Here is a 15,240-nt window from a genome sequence, read left to right as displayed (position 1 = left end):
TTTCTAAGCTACAAATTGAATTGGCACACCGCATCCTAATCTGACAAGGGTTGCACAGTCAAATGTCACACACACATATCTGCACTTCGCAGTGGCGCGCTGCACACATCGGGCTACTCGACGGGCGAAAGCAAACCGCCCCCACAGTGTCGACGATTGCGATATTTACGTAGGTGGTATCAGTGAAGCACAGCACAGGGCAAATTAATTAAATTTTTTATACCGCTGGGGTTGTAAAAAGCAATTAAATTATTTTTCCCGCTAAACTTGCTCTTTTCAGACTGCCTGCGCATTTATTCAGACATACTTGGGAAATATTCAAAAAGTCGTTCTGCGACTATTTTCATGTGAAATTATTCCACTGAGTGTCAAATTTGGTGATAATTATTTTGGAAAGGAAGTGTTCTTGAAGAACCAAACAAAATGTATTTCTGTAGTTCTCTTCAAAATGACCACTGAAGGTTTTAATATAAACATGTACATTCGCCGACATATTTTTCAGACTGGATATTCCGTATTTCATAAATGCACCTTCAGGGCACCCATAGACACCGAGAAAGAATAATTTAGGAGGCGCAAGTCGGCTCCTTCCCGTGTGGTCATAATGTCACTCAGGGGCGCGGCGGCGGACGTCGTGACAGCACCCCCTGCCTGACGTATGGTCATGTGGCGCTTTGTCAAAGTGATGCAGTGGATCCATGACGCGGCGAGCGCGCTCTTGTCGTCTGCTTGAGTGCGGCTGCTTGATGCCAGTGTGCCGCCCTGGCTACGATCACAGATCGTCTGATCTTTCAAGTGCGCTAGTTTCTTGGTGTTATTGCTACATAAAAAGCATGTGATCCTAAATATTAATCTAGAAAAACATATCTATACCAAGACGGTCTACAGAACGAGAAGGGAAACTAGGTGCCCGATTTTTATTAATCATGTCATAAGAAGCCAACAAACAATGACACCAAGAACATAGGGGAAATTACTTGTACTTACTAAATGAATTAAAGAACTGATAATATAATGGAAAATGAAAACGGTTGAAAACACAACTGTCCGCAGGTGGGGAACGAACCCATGTCTTCGCATTACGTGTGCGATGCTCTCACCATTGAGCTACCGTGGAGCCGTTTTCCCATCCACTTTCTGGGGTATTTGTTTTTACAACTAGAACTCACCCTGGGAGTGTTAGCCAGCGCCACCACAGCGCCAGTGGTGGCTCGGTTCGTTCCCCACCTGCGCACAGTTGTTTTTCATCCGTTTTCATCTTCCATTAATTTATCAGTTCTTTAATTCAATGAATAAGTACAAGTAATTTCCCCTGGTTTTTATTGGTGTCATTGTTGGCTTCTTATGATAAAACGGTTACAGGTCTTTTATTCCTTGAGTGCAAACCGCGCTGGTGCAAAACTTTTTTGGCGGTATCCGACAAAAATTCTTCCTCCATGCCCATAGAGCCAATGCAATTTCGTGACCGATGTTTCGGAAGAATTTAGGGCCCAAAATTCGATTTTCCAGTCAAAAACACTCGTTCTGAGTCACACTACCCGATCTTGAGGGCCGCCATGTTGTAGTTTCTGCTGGCTTGGCCAGGCTTGGCTGTCAGTGGCCCGCTATACAGCCTTCAAGATTGGGAGGTGCACATGTTATTCTCCTGTCTCGGAGGCCATGCACGCTCTTCGTTGGCTGACAAAATGCTTCAGGGGATGCCACTCTTTTTTCTTTTTTGGTCAGCACTATCGTAATCACTTAAGGTATGTCACCACCTTTGAAAAGGCACTTTTTAAGAAAAATGTACATTTTCTCTTGATTAGATTTCCAGAATTCCCAAACATTCAAAAATGTTCTGCAGAAAGAATTATGTTCTTATCTCATTTAGTTCAAAAGTTATAGCCAACTTACTAACAGCTGGCGAACAGTTCTGAAACCGAAACGAATGTGGTGTGGTAACAGAAACTGATAACTCAGCGAAAATCAACGGCGTATATTGAGATTTTTCTGGTATGTTTTAGATTGATACGTAAAATATTATTCAAAGACAATTTGTAAGGCTTCCTTTTTTTTTAACATTGCCCAAATTTCCGTAAGGGGGATGCCTGACGCTACAAGCGTTAGAAGTGCGTCTCTGTTGTTCACGTTGCGCGCGCTTTATGCTGCCGCTGTGAATACTACCGGGATCGTCGTTTTTATAGCGATTATTTTTAGTAGCAACAGTAATAACATAGGCTGAACATTTTTATAGGAGGGCATGGCCAAGTTCAAGGCAAAAAGGCGATTGAAACAAAAGCTTCAATCAAAACTTTCGAAAAAATAGAAAACATTCGAACAAAGATTCAAACTAAAGTGAAGCCGGTTTATGCTAACCTTTGTACGGATTTAAAGAAGTGCCTACACGGAAAATCCCAAAATGTAACGAGAGTTTCAACGGTATGATATGGCAACGAGTGCCAAAAACGTCCGCATGAGCCTGCCCTTTATTATGTGGCCTGCCCATCCTCCTTTTTGGTTTATATGATGCTGTGTGCCACTTCAAAGATAGCAACAGAAGTACAACAGATATTTTGAGGCAAGCAGGCATTGAACCTGGCCATCACACGCTCGTAGCATGTTGCACCAGTGACCAGTACCGTGTAAAGAAGGCCCAGCGTCAATCAACGGGTGAGGCAAAATATCTCCGCAAGAAAATGTGGGCTGCAACAAAAGCCAAAACAGAGCTCGTGGCAGCTAAGAAGGGCCCTAGCTATGAACCTAGTGGATTTTAACTTATTATGGCATGATGATCTTGTTTGTGCAAGGATTGGAAAACTTTAATCTTGTTTTTCTCAAAACTTGATTTCTTGCACTTTCCTGTTGCGCAAACAGTTGTAACTTCAAAGTCAATGAATAGTTTTCAACGAAACTTTGCACGCTCGTTCCTTTATTACTAGACTGTGCAATGAACTAGGATTAATGAAAACGAATGATAAGTTTTGATGTTCTGAAGTTTTATTCCAAGCAATGCGGACAAAAATGACACATTTTTTTTGTTTTCTTTGGTATTTTTACTATATCTTGATTCTCAATCATCGGATGGCAAAGATCCTAGTTCGTTGCACAGTCTGGTTAGTTGGCTACCTCTGTGCCAAAAAGTTTACGATTCCTGCACTCCATTCGCTAGTTATGAATGTTCGCGTAACAGCCAAGTTTGGGCAATGTTTTGTCAATAACAAATGCCAGTATAATTTTTTTCACTCTTTCTTGCTTTTGAATGTCATTTAAAATGGTCCTTTATAAGGTCAATGTGAAATAAAAATTTAATGGCCAAAACTAAAACTTTTTTTGAAAAAGGTGGTGACATACCTTAATGCGGGAGCAGGGTGCATTTTACGTTTTGGTTGCTACTTTGCATGCGATGTGTCCACAGAGCAGGTGTGTCTCGGAGACGTTGCATCTTTGTGCGTGTTTGTGCGGCTTCCCATTTGTGTGATCGGCGCCGCATTGTGGGGAGCAGGCACGCTTCGCAAGAGCCAAGTGTTGCAAAGAAACATGGCTCGTTTCTTCGATCGCCAACGTGGTGACACTCTTGTCGACTGTATACGGAGATGACGTCAGTCTTGCGCAAAACCAAGCAAATCTGATCGCCTTCAAGCGTAGTATGAGGCAGGGCATTAGATATTTTTTATGCAACTCTAAGCCTAATACATTTTTTTTCTCGTGTGTTTGTGTGTGTGTGTGTGTGTGTGTGTGTGTGTGTGTGTGTGTGTGTGAATGAGTTTTTTCGGACCGTTCGATTTTTTGGATATTTTTCAGTCCCCGTGAGGTCCGAAAATCGGTCAGCGAATGTATACCATAAACCATGAAATAAAAAAATACTATTTTTATTTGCCGGCTCTACCTGTCAGAAAACTGTGTTTGTCAAAACAGAAACTACCTATGCAAGCTAGTATTTGCATAGATAACATTAGTTTTTTTTTCAACATTACCAATACTTTAACTTTGGAAGACTTGTGTTATGTGCTACATGGAGCACGTTCGTGAGGCATGGTGCCATTGTAAAGTAATATAGTGCATGCTATTGCAACATTATTCTGAGTTTTATTAACATGATACACTAATGGCAGTTTTGCATTGCTCTCCTTATTTCTATTTTCAGCAGACAGTTTTGGTGTGGCTGAGTTTGCCATCTATGAAGGAGAATGGACAGATGAGGTCTACACTGTGTCTGGTGACATCATGGATGGGGTAAGTTGTGAAGCCAGCTTTTCCATGCCTAAAGTGTGGGGGCATATATTACTTTGAGAGGTGTACAATAACTCAATTGAACATATCCTTATAACATCATTTGATGGGGGAGCATTTGGGGACTAGGGTAGCTTTTAATATTCAGTCAAAAGCAAAAAAAAAAAAAAAATTAGCTTTTGCGGTAATTTCGTTAGTGCAAGAATGAGACGGAAAAGCTTGCAAAACAAAAATATATTGCCAATAGTCGGTAATCTTACTTTGCCACACCTTGCCTTGCAGCAACTTGACGGCTCTGCCTTCACACTGCAATAAGTGGTCTGTTGCCACATTGTCGTCACACTCGCCGAAAAACAAATTGTGTTGAAGGCATCTAATGCATCCTGCGGGTTCGTTGTCTTGATGTTTTGGGCCTTGGTGGTCCTCGGCGGCGTCGGCTTCATACACGTTACTTATGATACACATTACTTATGACGTTTCATCTTCCTCCGGTGCCGCTGGATCAGCAGCGCATGATGCCTGCTGAGTGGCAGTGAAGACAGCATGCTTAAAGCAATTTGCAATCACGGCCAGACACGTCGTAACCCGTGCGGCGGCCACGATCTCAAGCGCCATGAACAAGTCCATGTTGGTGGGATGCTTGACCTGAAGGTTCAGCAGCAGACACTGAGTCAGCCTCTCTCGATAGGTGCACTTGATGCTGCGGATGACACCTTGGTCGAGTGGCTGCAGCATAGAAGTGCAGATTGGTGAGAAGAAAACCAAGCGCACGTTTCTGAGCTCCACCTCATCAAGCATTTCCAAGCACACTGAGAATGCAGGCCTTGTTTTTCAAAATTGTAGAGAGCAAGCTGCACGCATTTCAAATTTGTCAGCAATCTCCATCTTCTTCTGGCCCTTTTCAACCTTGTCATTAATTGCAGCCTCATCTTGTAGCGTCAAGCATTTTCACTTTCTGGCTGACTGGCAATCCAGACGGACTGATAGCCACACTCACAGCTGATGCACTCTAGCACCAACCGACCACACTGAGCACACAGTATCATGTGCTTAGTACACAAAGCATGAAGCCTGATAAATAGTCATCGGCGTCTTTACATGTGGATGTGGATTTGGCTATTTAGCGATTATGGATCAGCATGCCTTGCAGGCAGTTCCGCTCCGCGTTAGCTCATGCCATGATGGCACGCAGGATATAAATGTGCCTGCTACGGGGTCGCCTCCACTTTATTTTGTCTTTTTTTTTTTTTTTTTCTTAATTTATGTTACATTTCCGGTCAGGACACTGCGTAGTACTTGCCCCTTGCAAAGGATAAACCATGATCATTATCCTCATGGTTGTTGCCAGGTGCAACTGCTCCACTGCTGTTTTTTGCAAACAAAAATGGCTAGCAAGCACGCAAGAGCAGTCGTTGAAGTTGCGTCGACTAAAGCACGACTGACCAGAGAACACACACCGCACCGTAATCAATATTGGTTGCACAGTACAGGATGGGCTGATAGCAATAGAACTGTGCCCACAGCTGTGCTCATAATTGATTGTCTGCGCAGAAACAGTGCTACACTCCCTCTCCTCCGATGCGGAAAATAATGCTAAAACATTACAAAAATGATAAAATGTGCACAGCTTGCTTTTTCCGTGTGACTTTACGGTCAACCTAACTATACTTGGCCTCAATATTCATCTGTCGCAGCTGCAGTGTCGGCGTGGCGATGGCATGTGACGTCGTGGCTGCCCCAATCTTTCTGAGCCAGCCTTGCCCTTGCGCACTGACAGGCTGCTGCAGGGCAGGACAGGGAGTGCAAAATATGCGTGTGAAACTTTTTTTTTTTTTCATAAACCAGGGTGATAATTTAGGGGTGTGCAAATTACACGAGGGTGCAATTAGCAAGTAAATACAATAGTTTCTTGCAAAATAGCCAAAATGGGACAAGTGCTTTTGCTTGTCTGTTGTCTCGTTGACTGCTTTATGCTATGTACCATGCAACAGAAATAATTACATGCCAATTAGCCCAATACTCCACCCTTTTATATACAGTTGAACCTTCATATACAGACGTACCCATTATAACGATCCCAGATATAACTATCTGTTATAACGACCACATTTTGGTGCCTTTACGATTTTCAATGGGGTCCATTCTAAGGGTCCAGTGGCCGTCTGATCCGGGGCCAACGGCCCTTGTAATCCGTCCGCAGCTCGTAATAAAGGACCTATTTTCATCAACACAATCAACATCTGCACATTTATGTCGTTCATAAGTGACAGTACAATTAGTTTTGCCGACGCCATTGGTAGCGATGAGAAAACACGTTAGCAAGGCGAGCCACTTCGTAGAGACGATTGCTGGAGCGGTTGCGCTGACTGCTTGCGAGCCAAAATCACGCCAGCGATTTACTATATCGCACATTTTATAACATGCACACTTTCAAGGTCACTTTACTCTAAGAGTTATCTTGTGTCAGAAACAATTGAGGTCGATTTTTGTGCCGCCGTCAGCAATGAGAGAGGCCAGCGTCTCGACCAGGCAGAAAAAAAAGCACCGGGACGATCGGAGCGGTGCGGCGAGAAACTGTCTCGCCGGCCCTGCCCCGATGGCAGCGCAAACTCGTGACGTAGCGTTTTCTTGGTTGTTTACAATTCCTGCTTGATGTCAATGTTGCGAGGTACTGCGCTTTGCGGTTGGCTGCGCGCACATATTTTAAAATTGATTTTAAATATGTTCTAAGCTATATTCGCCGCAGATATTTTGTACTCGATGTATGTGTGTCCACCTCAATCAATCTCACTAGTTATCTAGACTTTAAATTTGAAGAAGTTAAAAAGAAAAACGCGAGAATCAGTAATGTATCTGGATCACAGTTGCCATAGTTAAGTGGCTCAGCCACTCATATTGACTCATCTCAGGGTGAAACAATGCGGCTTATATGCGCAGGTATGTATGTTTTGCTATGTTCTGACATTATTTCATATCAACGATGTGCCATTTCTATAATATTTGAAGCTAACAATGATCTGTGGCTGTAGATGTCAATGCAAACAAATGCACCGCTTTGGTAAATCCGACGTGGAAGGCTGCGCTCGAAGACTTCTTGAATATGCGAAATATCTAAACAATATGTAGAGGGAATACAGAAAGTGAGGTGCAAGTGCAAAATCGGTGACAACAAACTCCAAGGAGCCGTGTCGGTAGATGGAACTCAGCGGGCCTTTATCAGCCACACTGTTGGCACAACCATGCACTCAGGCGTGCTCACCTACTACAGTATAGACTACTTATAACGTAACCGCTTATAGTGCGGTCTTTTCAGACTCCTGTTAATTTTCCCATAGCACTCCAGTGACACATACACGTGTCGCTTATAGTGCAGTTGCGGGAAACGAAATACCGGTTACAGTGCTGCTGTGTGGGAGTGCGGAAGTCAGCGGAGACGGCGAACGCTCCCCTCAAACGGGCGCCCCAAGGAGTGCTCGAGGAAGAGAGACGAAGTGGAGGAGAAGGGCACGTGGTGCGAACGAACAGCCAGTGAGGCTGAAACCAGAATCTTGAGTGCGAGTCGTGAAATATCGCGGCGCGCGTAGCGAGCGAGCACCACGAAACTGCCAACGCCGGCGCATCACGGCTACAGCCCTAATCACGGCGAAGGGCGCACGTGGAGACCGTGGAATGTGAGGGAGGAGAGTGGCAGGGAAGCGGATTTCGCCCCGGCAACTCCTCCGCTTCGGTGGCTCCCTCCCTCACTTTCGACTGTCACCGTGTGCGCCCGCCGCCACTCCAGCCGGCTCGGCGCCAGCTCCCCGAAGTTTCATTTTCTGCCATTATCAGGAAGCGGGCGTTTGCCGGCGTGGGCAGTTTCGTTGGCCGGCCTGGGACAGCACCGCTGCTTCCCTCTGCCCCGTAGCCCATAGCTGCAGCGTGCAAGGTCAACACATGACTAGAAAGTAGAGGAAGGGTTCACTGCCATTTTCTACACGTGGCTACGGTAGCGTGGCTGAGACGTCGGCACGTACACGCATGTTCCGGCGCAACGCAGAATCGGCGACCTTGCCATTTGAGAGAGGGTGAAATTTCCACCGCATTTTTTTTTTTTTTTTTTCTTCTTCTTTGTTTCGTTCGCGCGCGACATTGAGGGGTCTCTCCTAAGCTTTTACTCTATGGCGGTGCCGGAGCAATGCCGGTCGGAGGCGCCGCCGCGTGATTTGGTTCAAATTAACGAGATTCGACTGTAAATTGAATGCAAACGTTCTAGCCGCATTCCTCGACTGTCGCATACGCGTGGCGGCTCGGTGCACGTTTTGCATTTGTGCGGGCCTTGAAAATTGTTGATTTGGTTATAGTGCGGATATTTGCGACTCAGGCGACTTACGTTATAAGCGGTCTACACTGTAGTCAGTGAGTGCTACATGGCTTCCAGGAACAACATGCTGCCCAGGAGAAGCCAGTAATAATTAATTGCGATACACTAAACGTACAACCGACACGCACTTTACTTGGGCAGAGGTACGCAAATCAATCAGCAAACGCTTCGGCACCCTTCCTAAATTTTTCCAGTGGTGTATGGCAGAGGGCAGCACAGGAAAATGAAAAAGGTGGAGTGCTTGGGAAGCGTCAATGTGTGCACCCCAGTGCCATTTTGCAGAAACAGTTCGATGCAGAATACCTTTTGCATGGCAGAAACAAGAGGCGATCGTCTGCTGTGCCTCTCATTTACGTTATCGAACGAAAAGTGGACATAAGATAGTGACAGTGTTGTGACGAGTGTTCAGGGTCATAGAGTGTGGTCGGTTCATGTTTGCCTGTGCGTGCGTGACACCATGTTTGCCAATTTAATTTATAAGCAAATGTTTGCTGTAACTTACACAGCCGATAAAGCTATGAACCTTACTTGTGTGTAATGTATTTGTGTAATGTATTTTGCTATTGCTATCAATGCTTTGCCTTTTGTGCAAAACTGCGAATTTTTGTAGTACGGTCTAATTGTAAGTAATCTGCGGTGCCAAGGCTGGTGAGTGGCTATAGCTGGTGGCTTTATGCGTACTGTCTTTCCCTGTGCATAGTGTTAGAGGTCGCATAATCTCAAGCTTTGGAGACACGTTGACACAAGAGGCAGTATGAAGTGCTTGCTCCCCTCTGTCTGCCCTCATCACGGCAGCGTTGTGACAGCGAGTGTTTGAAATTATCGAGAGAGGGTGACACCATGCTTGTTAATTTATTTATTTATTGATACTGCAATCCCAGGAAGGGATTTTCGCAGGGTGGGCGTACAGATAGATACAAGCCCGGATCAAATATTCACAAAAAAAAAGATACAGAAAAAAAAACAAAGGCTGCAAATTAACAAACAAAACGCATCAGCATTAGAGACAAAAAAAATTCAATGATGGCGGTGCAACGTAGGAGTAGATATAGCAGTACAGTAGACAGTTTTAGTTTAGCGTGGTTACCGGAATAGCGGGCGTACCGGGATAGCGGGATCGAAGTGCGCATGCGCAGAACGCTAACCGACCCATACCGTTTACCGTGCGCACGCTATTTCTCAGAGTTAACGTTACCGTATTAGCGTGTTTACGTAGTTTACGTAAAACATGGCGGCGGTCCCGGCCGCCCGCTTCGAACTGAATTTGGCGTTGTTTTTGTAGAATTCACTTCGTTCGTAGCAAATGACTGCGTAAACGGCTTTTGCTTAGTCTCATGTCGCTTCGCCGAGAGAGTGTTATGGCTAATCTTGAGGAATTTTCGAGATCGCTTCTCGTTTCGAACGCGCCTAAGCCTAACAAGAGAAATTTTTTCTGAGATCCGAGCGCCATCTGTCGCTAAAGTCGGGAGATAGGCGCGACGACGGCATATGGCCTCTGAGATGGGAGGATTTCGGAGGCTATGGTAGACAGCTTGTACTGCTTGTCTGTTTCGTTGCAGATCGACGGACATGTGAAGTAAAAATACAACGCGCTCCTGGCTTCTATTGTGCTGCTTATCGCACTTTCCGGACGCACACACACATATCTTAGGTGCCCTATGTATGCAAAATTCAAAGCGTAATGGAATAGCGTCCCGCACGTAAACTACGCTATCACGCTATACTAAAACTCTCTTTCTGCAAAGTTCGTTTGCGGAACGGTAACGCTATTTCCCGTAACCCCGCTATTACGCTAACGCTAAACTAAAACTGTCTAGTAAGGCTTAAGGCAAATCTTAATAACACATCAAATCTTCAGTGATTAAATTAATACATAATGGAAGGGGCATCAAGTTGATAATAATAAATTTGTAACTATATGGGCAGTCGGGAATGAATACAACCGAAATTATATATTAATGGACACAGAGGCTTCTGGTAAATGACATCAGAGATTGCTGTAGTACTTCGTTGTTAGTAATCTGATTCCACTCCGTTATGAATATTTAAAGCATTTATTAATTGAAGAAAAGGGATTTACTAGTTTAATTAGTAAGCGAACTCTTATTGCAATTTGATAAAACTGTAAGCCTTATTCGTGTAGCTATCTAATACATGCTATTGCCATCAATGCTTTGCCTTTTGGGCAGAACTGTAACTTTTTAGTTAGCCCATGTTAAAACTGCAGAATGTTGAAAGTTGCAGCAACGGGCTTTTCTTTCTGTAGTGTTAAAGAACTGCAGTTGCTTTAGCACTGAGTACCAAATGTGTGATGGTCCTTTTCTGTGTTGTTTGTTTCAGTATCTGTATGACCTGCTGATGAACATGCTTGAAGAACGTGGAATTTCCAGCGAGTTTGGTTACAATCTTGTCAACTTCTGCACCGTCTATGAACACAGTCTTTACATTGGCCTGCTGGAAAAGCTCAAGGACTTTGTCTCAAAAAAGTAGAGCTGTGCTTTATCATGGTGAAGCCTGTCTGCAAGGACTCTAGTAGTACCATGTCTGTATTGATGTAGATACATTTATATCCTGTGTGTAAGCAACATATGTGGATGCAGTCCACTATGTTGCCAGAATGTCCATTTAGTGTGTATTTCTGCTGAAGTTTTCACACTGTTCACACAAACAAAAGCTTTCTTTCATTGTAAACAATAAATGTTACTGCGGAAACAGTGTGTACACTTTACTGTGTGCTCTGAAGAAAGCACTGGTGCTTGTGACTTCACTTGACTAATTTTAAATATGCTATTGGGCCATCCGAAAGCATAAGTTGTCAGCACGCGGCTTTGTGAAAGGAAAAATACAGTGGGTTGCCCATTGTGAAATTATACAATGGAGGGTCTCAACCTTCTAGCTACCCACAGCAGCTTCATTCCAGTGTTGAGGGTACAGTGAAAAAATGCTCATCTATTATGCTTTGGGTGAACCTCAACTGGTCAAAGTTAATCTGGGGCACCCAGTGCCCAATCTGGGTCATGACTCGTGAGACATCTAATTGCACTGAAACAAAGCTTAAGTCTTGCATGTAGTAAAGCTTTAATGAAGCTGTTAAATTCTATACAACTAATGGTGATGTGTACAATTGTGTTTAATGTGATCCTATGCAATGTGTAGTCTCCAGCAATGTTTGTGCTTAGGCCGAGGAAAGGAGAAAAGCTCGAGGCTTGAGCATGGGGATCTTGCGACAGGGTGACAATGATAGAATGATTAAAGAATGGCCACGGTGTGATGACAGCATGATGGTGATTCTGTAAGGATGGTATCGTGATGACAGTATGACACCGAAAGGACCATAAAATTATGGCAACAGTGCCATGAATCTGGGAACTGTAGAACGGCAAGGCAATGAGGACGATGGCATGAGATCAATGGTATGGTAATTCTATAATGATGGTGGTATCACGACGACGCATGACGATCTGATGACACTGAAATTACCACGACAGAATGATTATGGTAGCATGTCGAATAGGGCTGGTTGGTACATCTTGGAACTTGGAAGGTAATAAGAGAAGACAAACATGGCACTGACTAACAATTTTTTTCTTTTTATAAATTTCTTGTCCACTCTCTTCAACATCTTGTATTTAGCACTGCTGCCTTCCAAGTTTTGAGATGGAACAACCATGACAGCATTATGATTACGGTGGCATGATGGTTGCATGACGACTATGGCATAACGAAGCTGGAAGGATGATGCAATGACTACAATGGAATGATGCTATAAGCCCATTTGCTGATAGTACTTGCATTTGGAGCATATGTAAGCTTTATATGTATATCCACAAATATATTCATGAAGAAAGTGACTAGAAATACCAAACCCAGAGGATGAGCCATGCAAGCTTTGCTTTAAAAGGGAACATTGAGTTGGAGTCTTGCTTGCTCATGTACAAGTTATAGATGGTATTCTGTGGTGAAAGAAAGTGCTTAGGATCTATGCTCCCTGTTCTGGGACAGAAAGTTTCTGGTGCACATTGTTGCATTTCTTCAACATAGCAAATTTCTCCCAGTGCAGATGGGATTAGTATTCTGAAATAATTAAGCTGTTAGGTCTACTAAATCAAAGAGATATAGACAACTAAATATAATTTTCTCCGTTGTGCCTAGAAACCAATTTTCAATCGTCGAAATTTAATTGTTGATGACACGCTCATTAGACTTTTACCATGCTTGCCTGCATTTATCTTGCGCCACTGTTGTGTGAATAGCTGCACATGGTGGCACAATGTTTGAGGCTATGTTGCATGAATGCAAAAACGCACAGGGAAAGGCTTTAAATGTGGCGAACGCAATTGTTTTGGGTGCCGTTTCTTGCTATGTTGCGAATACGCAACATTGTGCAGTAAAGGGTTACGCTTAGTTGAATGTGTCGTGTTGGAAAGTAAATAAAGAAGAATGCTTTACCCAAAAGGGACGAAGAGAGCATCATATAAACTTGTGCCTCGTAACTGTAACAGAGGGGTTGCAAACTTCGTGCCTGGCAACCGCAAAGTCCAGTGAGACGTTTTCAGGACATGTCGGGTGACAAATCTGGAAGAAAGAGCTCGGTACGTTACGAGATGAAGTTTTCTGCATGTGCACAGTGAAATAGGTCAGGTCAGGGCTTTTATCTCCATCCTCATGCCTGCGACCCGATGACAATCAATGCTCTCCAGTCTCCACCACACTATGCCGACTAGACAATGCCTGCTGTTTGCATCCGCACTTCCTACGAAGTCTTGCAGCAACGGAACAGGCTGACCATTTGCTGCAAAAATGTTTTTATGCAGTTATTGCACTAATTGCGAAATGCAATTATTGCAATTCGCCATATTTTTTAATTGGTTTAGTAAAAGTGTAGTTTCACCCATCTACATGAAGCCACTTTTAGAGTTGAAGTGTAGCGTGGAAACTACACTTTCTACACTGCAGTTTAGATGAGTGTAGGTAGCAGATGACAGATAGGATGACGAAGCAAACGTGTGGTGCCGTTTTGTCCGCGACTCTCGGCGCTGGCTGTGCACATACAGGGTGAGGACAGTGAAGGTTCGCTGCAAGGACGGCAGCGAAGTGCTGGAGTGTCCGTGTCGCAGAGAAAGGTGAGCTAATCGGCCAATCAGAAAACAGTTTCCGCGTTGTATTATATGCATAGAGAAGTTGTCTTAGTGCGCCGCGCATTTGCGATGTATTTAGATGCAGTTTGTATAGTTTTGTTGCTGAAAGGAAACTCGTACATTGGCGGCATTTAGTTTCAGGCAAGGACATACGCAGCAAGTAAGTGCAAAGTCTGGCGAAGTGCGGAGTCGTGCGCTTTTCGTCTGCTTATGGAGAAGACGCACAGTCTCCTCCGATATATAGCTCATCTGCAAGAGTCGACACAAAGTGAAGGTAAAATCCGAGCACACCGAAGTACTGAAGTTGTGAATGCGAAAGCATTAATGCCCAATTGAACGCCGCTGAGCGGTCCTTCGAGTTATGAACTCCTCGCGGGCAAGCGAGCGCGTTCGAGAGCTTGCGCGGGTAATGCGCGGGCAAGGTACGCGCCGATAACACGGGCTTCCGTGAGCAATTGATTGATTGATTGAAAACTTTATTATTCCACCGAGCTGAGGTGCCCGCCTCTTAACCTACACGTAGGTAGAGGGGTAGGACGAAGCAGTCCCCGTGCGTTGAGGACGGCGAGTCTTCACGGCCTCAACGGCCAGGCGGATTGCTTGACTCTGGTCGTCTTCAGCCTCGCTCTGGAGCAAGGCCTCCCAGGCTTCTCTACTGCCAATGTTTTCCTAGGCCCCTGGGGAGCCAGCACACTCCCATATTACATGGTGTAGCGTACCTTTCTCCTTACAAATTTTGTAGAGGGCGTCGTTATAGTCCCTCGTCTGAGTTAAGTAGATCCAATATGGTGATGTATAATTATTTCCCTGGAGGCGCCGCCAAATGCGAGCGTCCTCCAGAGAGAGAGAGAGACCGATGCGGAGGCGGAAAGATTCGGCTTTGTAATGATCTACAATTTCCCTGTACGTGATGATATCTTTGATCCGTGGAACTGACTGCTCTAGAGTTGCCCGGTGTTAAGCGGAAGTCACATGACCCGCAGTGCCACGCCCACTCTGTACCTTTTAATTGGAAAGACACTGCCCGGTGGTAGAGTGCTCGGGCGAGCTTGTGAGCGGCTTCGTTACCTGGGACTTCTTCATGGGCAACCCAAATAAAAGTTATGCCCCTACTAGGAGGGTTCTTGAGTAGAATTTGAAGGGCCTCTTCCAAGATTCTCCTTTGTTAAAATTTCGGATAGCTAATTTGTTTTCCCATAATATGACTCCCGCTTTTGTACCCGCACAAGCGAGCGCTACACTGCAACCTCCTCGGCTGTACAGGCGTCCCTCGTGCACGTGGAGCACACTATCTTAATGCACCCGTCGCCATCTATCACCGTCGGTACCGCAGCCCCGTCTCCGCCGCAAGCGGCGTCCACGTACGCTACTTTATGCGCCGGTGTGTGGCGTAAATGTAACCGTAATGCATATGTAACCGTAATGTTCACCGGGAAACGCTGGCGGTGAAGGCTATGCGCAAAGGCGAGCTCTCTGGTAAAAACGCGGCCTCTTGCGTTTGCCGATCTTCTGTTATTGTTTCGCACTTTTAAT

At 44.7% G+C, this 15,240-nt stretch overlaps 1 long non-coding RNA gene across 1 annotated transcript; it reads left to right on the top strand.

Annotated features, from left to right (window-relative positions):
- Window positions 1–4,016: 4,016 nt before the first annotated feature.
- LOC119435058 (uncharacterized) lies at window positions 4,017–11,281 on the top strand. Its single transcript, XR_005188744.2, has 2 exons — window positions 4,017–4,212; window positions 10,910–11,281. It is a non-coding gene; the product is annotated as an uncharacterized LOC119435058 (long non-coding RNA).
- Window positions 11,282–15,240: the final 3,959 nt, after the last annotated feature.

Source organism: Dermacentor silvarum, unplaced genomic scaffold (genome assembly GCF_013339745.2).
Source record: "Dermacentor silvarum isolate Dsil-2018 unplaced genomic scaffold, BIME_Dsil_1.4 Seq407, whole genome shotgun sequence".
Taxonomy (NCBI): domain Eukaryota; kingdom Metazoa; phylum Arthropoda; class Arachnida; order Ixodida; family Ixodidae; genus Dermacentor; species Dermacentor silvarum.
The sequence above is the reverse complement of the archived record's forward strand: the minus strand, read 5'-3'. Positions and strand labels throughout refer to the sequence as shown.